Source organism: Castanea sativa, chromosome 2 (assembly GCF_040712315.1).
Source record: "Castanea sativa cultivar Marrone di Chiusa Pesio chromosome 2, ASM4071231v1".
Classification (NCBI taxonomy): Eukaryota; Viridiplantae; Streptophyta; class Magnoliopsida; order Fagales; family Fagaceae; genus Castanea; species Castanea sativa.
This window is the reverse complement of record NC_134014.1, coordinates 41236873-41246051: the sequence shown is the minus strand read 5'-3', so window position 1 is coordinate 41246051 and position 9179 is coordinate 41236873.

Here is a 9179-nt window from a genome sequence, read left to right as displayed (position 1 = left end):
GTAATGTGGGCTGTTTTGAGTGAGTGAGATGGAATTAATATTAAGGCTTTAGTGAGTAGTGGGCTGTTTGTGACTAATTGGGAGGCATTTGTGGGCTGTAATTATGCAAAAGAGGAAAGGAATGTCTAAGGCTAGGTGAATGTGGGTTAAGGGGAATAAGTTGTGAGCTTGAGGAGAGCTGAATTACAAGCAAAATGGCAAACAAATCAGAAATTTTCTGAAGGAGTGGCTGTCTGTTTGTGGGTTGAGGTGCTTATGCTTTTATAATGGAGTTTAGAGAAGCATTTATTAACAAGAATCCAAAAAAAAACGTAGGCCTGATTCAGGGGAGCTGGATAGCTGAAGTAATAACTTGGATTTGGCTTAAAAATGAGAGATTTGCTTTTGAGACTGTTTTGCTTCTTTGGGCAATGTCACACATGGGTAATATTTGGGGTAATCTTGCATTAAATGCTAAACTTGCTGAGACTGTGTTCAGCCAATGGGATTAAGGCAAGTATTAAGGAAGAATCCTAGTGCTGCAACTAAGATTGGGACCCAAGAAAGTAGGATTCAACACCTCAAGCCAGGCGTCAAAATTTAAGTCCACTTCAGAGGGTTCCACTGGAGATCCCTTTATGCCCTTCAAACCATATGTTCCCAAATTTTCCCCTTTAGGATTCATGGACTTGGTTCATGAACCAATTACATACATTTTAAGTAATAAAATAAACTATTTGGTTGAGGATTTCATGAGCTTGGAGATCTTGGTTATGGTTTCCTTGAATTGTGACCAAAACTTAGGGAAGAAGAGTATTTATTGCCCAATAGCCTTTAGGTGTCAGCCTCTGGTACTGTTCATGTTAAAGTTGGCAATGGGACAGGTGGCCAACTCCTAACTTGGTTCGAGAGCTTGGTTGCTTCTTGAGGTGACCTCCAGAGGAAGGCAGAACTAAATAAGGTTCTCTAGCGGAGTCAGTTTACACACATAGGCTATTGTGGCTAAGATTTCATGTTGGGCTTGGCCACGAGGGCCGAGTATTTTGGCCTACCCTTTTGCTTTCTCATTGTGAGCCCTATAAAATGGACAAAACTACCATATATTGCCATGGATTTTAATTCCACATGGGCTTTAGTTGTTAGTAGAAATAAAATGAATTCATGAGCTTTAATAATTATTTATGATAGGTTTTGGGTATTAATTTTCATGGGCTTTAAATAACAACTTGTATAGTTTCTCATAATTTTTGCTATGGATTACTTTGTAAATGATATTTTCTTTGGGGCTTTTTAAATAATGACCTCCAATATTTTCTTGAGAATAATATTTACCATCGGTTTTAAATAGAGGCAATATCCATGAGTTTTAAATAAATATGGTAACAATCACTATAATGGAATAATGTGATATTCTCATGAGTTTTTCTATAGATAATCATAATAGACATGTAGGATGAATAATTACCATGAGTTTTGGAAATGAATATTATGAATGTTGTGATATAAGATAGATAGTGAACATGAGTTTATAACATGATATGAAATAAATAAATGTCATGGGTCTAATATAAATAAGCGTAACTTTCCATAGGCTTTTATAAGATGGTTGCCATGAGTTTTGAGAATAGATAATTCATACATTCCATGAGCTTGTAATATTTTAAAGAATCTAAAGTATTGTTCATTATTGGACTTTTAAGTGAAATAATTATGATACAGTGTTTTGCCAAGTATTAATAACCTTGGGCTTTTGATTAAATAGTGTCAAGTAGTTAGCTTGGTCTTTTAATAGTATCAACGTGAGTTGGGCTTTTGATATTGCCAATGAGAATTTGGCTTTAAATATTGCTAGCGAGAACTGGGCTTTGATATTGCCATCGAGAACTGGGCTTTGATATTGCCAATGAGAATTGGGCTTTGATGTTGCCAATGAAAATTAGGCTTTAAATATTGCCAATATTAATTGGGCTTTGGATGAATAAATTGCCATGGGTTTGAATTATGGGCTATGATTATGGATTTGAATTTCATTGATAAAATTGTTTTACTATGGACTTGAATTATGGGCTTTTCAAATATTGCCAAACATAAGTATTCTTGGGCTTGAAATAGAATAGGATGTGTGTATTGGGTTCATAGGGTCAGTTCTAAGCTTAGCTAAATAATAATAATAAAATTGGATAAAATATGAGTTTTTGGGCTTTTTGTGATAGTTTATATCATGACCCAATTTAGATAATGAGATATGAAACATTTGTGATTAACATAATAATAGAGCAAAAAATATTTGGGAAAAACCCAATAACGTATTAGTGGTATTTGAAAAATAAATAGGTGGTATTCAAATAAAATTAGGTGTAAAAAAATGTACCCTAACAGTGAGTAAGCCATTTTTTTTTATAATTTAAGTTAGTGATAAAGTGGCTTTTTATTTTTTTCAACTTTTTCAATTACTCATAAAAAATTTCTTAGGGTCTGTTTAGATACCGCTTATTGCTAAAAACTGAAAACTTATTACTAAAAATATTGTAGCAAAATAATTTTTAAATGTGTAAATAGTGCCATGTGACTCAGTTTTAACTTAATATTTGCTGAAATTTGTACTTGCGAGTCTCGTAAACAGTGTACAAGACCCATAAAAAAAGTTAAAAAAAAAAAAACCAAACGTAGAGAGTTTCATTTTTCAGTGCAAATCCAAACTCATTCTCAAAAATGCAATTTGTTTCTTTGCATGGTGGACTGATCCAAGGGCGCTCTCATTCAAAACAAAATAGAGTACTTGTTTCTAAAAAAAAAAAAAATCTATGATACTTCTTTCGAGCAAATAAATTATAGGTTGGTTGTAACAAATGTCACGTGTCGTATCATTGCCAAGAGTTCTTGACAATTCCCACGTTTCCAACGACAATAATTACTATATTCTAACTTGCATTTAATATTTATTAAATAATATTTTAATAAATAGAACTTGTGCATGTACAAATATTAAGAAAATTATATACTTCGTTATAATGAATTTGTGCATCCAAATCATAAATTAATGACATATATATATATATATATATATATATATGTGTGTGTGTGTGTGTGTGTATGAATGTTTCAAAAATAAATTGAATTATTAAAAATTGTTTCAAATTTTAATTTGATTTTATTTAGGTTTTTTAATGTGGAAGAAAATAGAGTTTCCAAAGAAATAGTTTTTCATATTGACGAAATAGCCGACTAATAAGGCATTTCACATTCATCACTAAATAAAATGTAGAACCAAGGGTTCTCTCACATAGGAAGATGAGAAGACTCTTAAAAGACCATGAGTGTGGTTATTCAAAGAGTAATTTAGTGTTAGAGTGAGGGAGTTATTAGATGCATTGGGATTTTGAATTGTATTAGTTTGTGAGTATGTGAGTGTGGGGATAAAATGCCTAAGATGTGTTTTTGGACCCTGGGCTATGTTTGAGGATACTTACTTGTCCGAGGATGGATTGATGGTAATAAGGACATCAAACTTAAAGGCCCACGAGAAAACTGTTGCGAAAGAGGTTAGTGGAAGTAGTCCAAGGAAGGGTATATCCTCTGCTAAGTGAAGTGAATGTCAGATGGTGCATCATGTTGACAAAAATGATATTTTAGAAGGTCTTGTGGATGAAGATATGTTTCACAAGGGCACAGAGAGGAAGAACGGATGAGAAATATCTTATAGAAAGCTGCTACCACCGCATTGAATGTTCTGTACCTAAGTTTCTGGCTGAATTAATGAGGAAATGATATCTGAACATTGATTTTCAGCCTTACAGCTATTACCTAAAGGCTTCAGGAATGTGCTAATGGGACAAGTATCCATGTTAACCGCCTAGATCTACATGTGGATAGCAAGAATGAAGGGGAGGAGGTATAAGAAGGAGGGAGGTCCCAGAGAAAAAGGGATCAGGAGATAGAAAGAGAAAACACTGTAGACTCGATATTTGTAATTAATCTTTAAGAGAGGAGAAAGATAAGCATCTGGTCCTTGGCTTAAGTCTGATGATAAGTTTCATCATATAAACTCATTCATCCTTGTTGTTTTGTAATCTTGGGTCATTGTTATTATCGTTTAAGCTCATTAGAAATAAGATTTCTGACCCACTCTCTATAAATTTATTGTATTGGGCTCTTTAGGCCTATGCCTTTCTTCTTGTTGGGCCTAGGCACGAATTGTGACCTTACAATTGGCCCCGTCTGTGGGAAACTTTGGGTTTTTAGTGAGTCTAAGGTCTGGTTATGGCAAATTCAGGTCCACACCAGGTGGAGTCCAGGGGGTCTCAACGTCAAGATAACTTTCTCAATCTTAAATGAGGTGGAAACCGGGAGGGAAGTGTACATACCACCAATACGAGCAGGAGTCAATCACGAGGTGGAAGTAGAGTCTCCCATGAAGAGAATGTTCAGGCCATGCAGTTCAAAATTGATCGTTTGAGGAGACTATTACGCCACGAACGACGACGACGAGCTCCATCTACTTCAACTCTTCTTACGGTGAGAATGAAGAAGGTAGCTACAGGCCTAGATCAAGAACTCCCCTAGTGATTCTTACTCGCATGAGGAGAGTAAACCCTATAATCGTAGGAATAGGAATTCATCCAGCAGGGGTCTGGGAACTAATGCTATGCGTCGGGCGCTGAATCAAATTTCTAAATCACCCTTTACACGTAAGATTGAAGGGGGAAAGCTTCCTCGGCGTTTCACTCAGCCAACGTTCACCATGTATAATGGTTGAACTGACCCTGTGAAGCACGTAAGCCATTTCAACCAGAGAATGGCTGTGCACTCCAAAAATAAGGCTTTGATGTGCAAGGTTTTCCCATTCAGCTTGAGGCCTATCGCAATGAGGTGGTTTGATGGCCTGGGATCAGGGTCCATTGGCTCCTTTAAAGAACTCACCCGGGCGTTTGGGTCTCGCTTTATTACATGCAGTAGAGTCCCTCGTCCTTTGGATTCTTTGTTGTCTATGACTATGCGAGAGGGTGAAACCTTAAAAACATATACAGACAGGTACTGGGAAATGTTCAATGAGATTGATGGAGACTTTGATGATGTGGCCATCAGAACTTTCAAGGTCGATTTAGGAAGTCGTTAACTGGAAAACCAGTTAGTAGTGTGCGCTAGCTCATGGACCAGATTGATAAATATAAACGAGTTAAGGAAGACAAAAGCGAAGATGGTCTCTTAGGATAGGAGAGACTTCAGGTTGGACAAATATAACGATAATCGTCCTTAGCGAGATTTCACTAGGCAGACTGGGGCTGCTATTATGCTACAAGCCGTCAATACAGTGTTTCGAGAACTAAATCACCAAATTCTAAAGAAGATTAAGAATGATCCATACTTCAAATGGCCTAACAAGATGAGTGGAGACCCCACAAGATGTAACCAGAATCTTCATTGTCAGTATCATTAGAAGCAAGGACATACCACTGAGAATTGCAGAAACTTGTGGTATCATTTGGAGCAATTGGTTAAAGATGGAAGGTTGCAACAGTTCCTATATAGGCCCAATGGGCAAGTCGGTCATACAGGCTCAAGTTCTTAAGGGAACACCTCTTCAAGGCCTTCATTGGGCACCATTAATGTCATTTTTGCGACTCCTAGAAGGATGGATTCGTGTCCCTCCCGGGTAATGACTGTGGCTCGGCCACTATCTGAGAACTCTAATCATGTGCCGAAGAGGGCTAAGGTTGCACTACAACTAGCATTGAGTTTCTCGGAGAATGATAAGTTTGGAACTATACAACCACACGATGATGCTCTGGTGGTCACACTCAGGATAGGGGGTATGACGTGAGGCATGTAATGGTGGATCAGGGTAGTGGGGCGGAAATTATGTATCCCAACTTGTATAGAGGGTTAGGATTAAAACCAGAAGATTGGACTAGTTATGATTCACCTCTAGTAGATTTGGGAAGATGATTATACCAATGGGGCAAGTTAAGTTGCCAGTACAAACGGGGTCAGAAGTTGTAGAGGTCAACTTCATAGTGGTGGATGCATATTCTCCATACACAACCATTGTGGCGAGACCCTAGCTTCATGCCCTGGGGGCTGTCCCTTCCACTTTGCATTTGAAGGTGAAATATCCATCTGGGACCGGGTTGAAGAGTTGATCGAAAGCCAGTCTATCGTAAGGTAGTGTATGGTGGCTGCAATTAGACATCAGTTTGGAGGTGGGTCCTCAGCATCAGATGAGCATGATTTTTAGCAATTAAAGGAGTCGGTGATATCAAGGAGTTTATCGATGGAAGCAGGATGTGAAGCTTTAGAGCGAATTTCTATAGGTGATGATAAAGAGAAGTATTTTCAAGTAGGAGCTTATCTACCTCCCCAAGAGAAGGAGGAATTAATGAAGTTCCTTAAGGGAAACCTTGATGCTTTTGCTTGGAATGCTTATGAGGCCCCTGGGGTTGATTTGAGCTTCATTTGTCATCATTTGAATGTCGATCCCGCTGTGGTACCATGGAAGCAACCACCTCGGCGATTATCTAAGGAATATTCTGAAGCTGTCAAAGAAGAAGTAATTAGGCTCAAGCAAACAGGAGCTATCAAAGAGGTGTTTTATCCTGATTGGTTGGCCAATACAGTGGTGGTTAAGAAGAAGAATGGCAAATGGCGGGTATGCGTAGACTTTACTGATTTGAATAAAACGTGTCCCAAAGATCCTTTGCCCATGCCTCGCATTGATTAGTTGGTGGATGCCACGGCTAGGCATCCTCGGATGAGTTTCCTAGATGCTTTTCAAGGTTATCACCAAATACCTTTGGCTTTGGACGATCAAGAGAAAACAGCCTTCGTCACTCCTATAGGAAACTATCATTATAAGGTAATGCCTTTCAGTTTGAAGAATACAGGGGCTACTTACCAAAGGATGATGACCAGGATGTTCGAATCACAGTTGGGGAAGAGCATTGAGTTTATGTGGACGACATGGTGGTAAAGAGTGTGGTGGTGTCTGAGCATGTTGGGAATCTTGAAAATGTCTTTGAGACACTAAGGAAATATAAGTAGCACCTAAATGCTTCCAAATGCTCTTTTGGCGTGGGATTCGGTAATTTCTGGGCTTCATTGTTACATATCGTGGAATTGAAGTTAATCCTGATCAAGTTAAGGCTATTAACAGCTTGCAGCCACCTCGTAATCCTAAGGAAGTTCAAAGATTGACTGGAATGAGGACTGCTTTAAATCGGTTTATTTCTCGGTCGGCAGACAGATGTAGGCCTTTCTTCCAGTTGCTGAATAAATGGAAGGAATTTGAATGGACTGAGGAGTGTGCTTTGGCTTTTCAACAGCTTAAAGAATATCTTTTTCGATCACCTATTATGTCTAAGCTTGAGGTAGATGAAGCATTGTTTGCTTATATCGCTGTAGTTTCCCATGCTGTCAACTTGGTACTAATAAGGGTTGACAACAGTGTTCAGAGGTTGGTCTATTATGTAAGTAAGTCATTGCACGAAGCTGAGATCCTCTACTTACTGCTAGAAAAAGCCATTCTAGCAGTGGTGCTAACCCAACTCCCATTACTTCACAAAAGCTGAGATCCTCTACCTTGCAAAAGCTTCCCCATTACTTCCAGTCTCACACAATTGTGGTCCTAACCCAACTCCCACTCAGGTCTCTATTTCAGAGCGCTGATTATACGGGAAGGATTGCCAAGTAGGGAACAATTCTAGGGGCTTTTGATATAAAGTACATGCCATGCACCTCTGTGAAAGGCCAAGTCTTTGCTGACTTAGTGGCCGAGTTCACTGAGCACACATTAGAAGAACATATGAAGAGATTAGACATGGATGAAAAATCAGTTGACATGATCTCCTTGAAGGCAAGGTTTTGAAACCCGGACCATTCATTGAACCGTAAAAGGGAGAGGTTCAAGATTTTTGAGGTCGAACCGAGGTTGAATCGGGGTCGAACCGTGATGATGTCATAATTAATTTAATAATTAATTAAAACCTAAATATAGATATTAAATTTATAAAACTAGCAAAATTGACTAATATATCTATATATGTGAGGGAAATTTAATAATTTTCAAGCATATATTGAATAATTAAATAAGAAAGTTAATAAAATAAAATAATAACCATGAAAACATTAAAAATTTTGATAAAATTTTGAAGTAAAGTTGGATATCTTTGAAGGATTTTAATTATAATTTTTTTTATTCCTTGTAAGAGATAGATAATTTAAATAAGTAGAATAAAATTGTGTTAAGTTGTTTTTATAAATAAATAAAAAATTACTAAGGGGTTGGACCGCACGGTTCTTGACACCGATTCGTGCGGTCCAACCCCGGTTTTAGGGGTTCACGGAATTAACTAAAAATACGGTTCTTTATGCTTAAAAAATCGGTTTTCATCTCGGTTCCCGGTTTTCACGGTCCGACCTCCCAGTCTAGTCCGGTTATGAAAACAATGCCTGAAGGAATCTCTATTGTGGAAGGTGTATGTGGATGGTGCAGCAAATCAAAGAGGATCTGGAGTGGGGCTAGTTATAATATCTCCAGATAAAATCTTTATTGAAAAATCCTTGAGAATGGGTTTTTTGGCCACGAATAATGAAGTCGAGTATGAAGCTCTGCTTATAGGGATGACCAAGGTTTAGAAAATGGAAGGGAAGAATGTAGAGATGTTCTCGGACTCAAGGTTGGTTGTAGGCCAGGTAGAAGGGGAGCTAGAAGCCAGAAACCCGAGAATGCAGGAATATTTAAGTCAGGTTAGATGTTTGCAATCAAATTTTGAATCTTTCACTTTAGTGCAAATCTCCAGAAAGAGGAACACTTATGCCGACTCTCTAGCCACCCTGGCAACGTCCTCGGCACAAAGTTTACCTCGGGTTATTTAAGTCAGGTTATTGTAGTCTGTGTTCATCAGATCAAAGTGGGACCTAGCTGGATGGACCCCGTTGTGCTGTATCTTAAAGAGAATATCTTACCTGAGGAAAAATCTGAAGCTGACAAAGTACGTAGGAAGGCTCCTTAGTTTTTGTTGTCCGAGGATCAAAAGTTGTACAAGCGCTCTTTTTCTAAATCATATCTGTTGTGTATGCACCCTGAAGCAACACAGCTGCTTCTAAAAGAATTACATGAGGGGATTTGTGGAAGTCATACAGGGGGAAGATTCTTGTCTCATAGAGCCCTTACTCAAGGATATCGGTGGCCTAATATGCAGAAG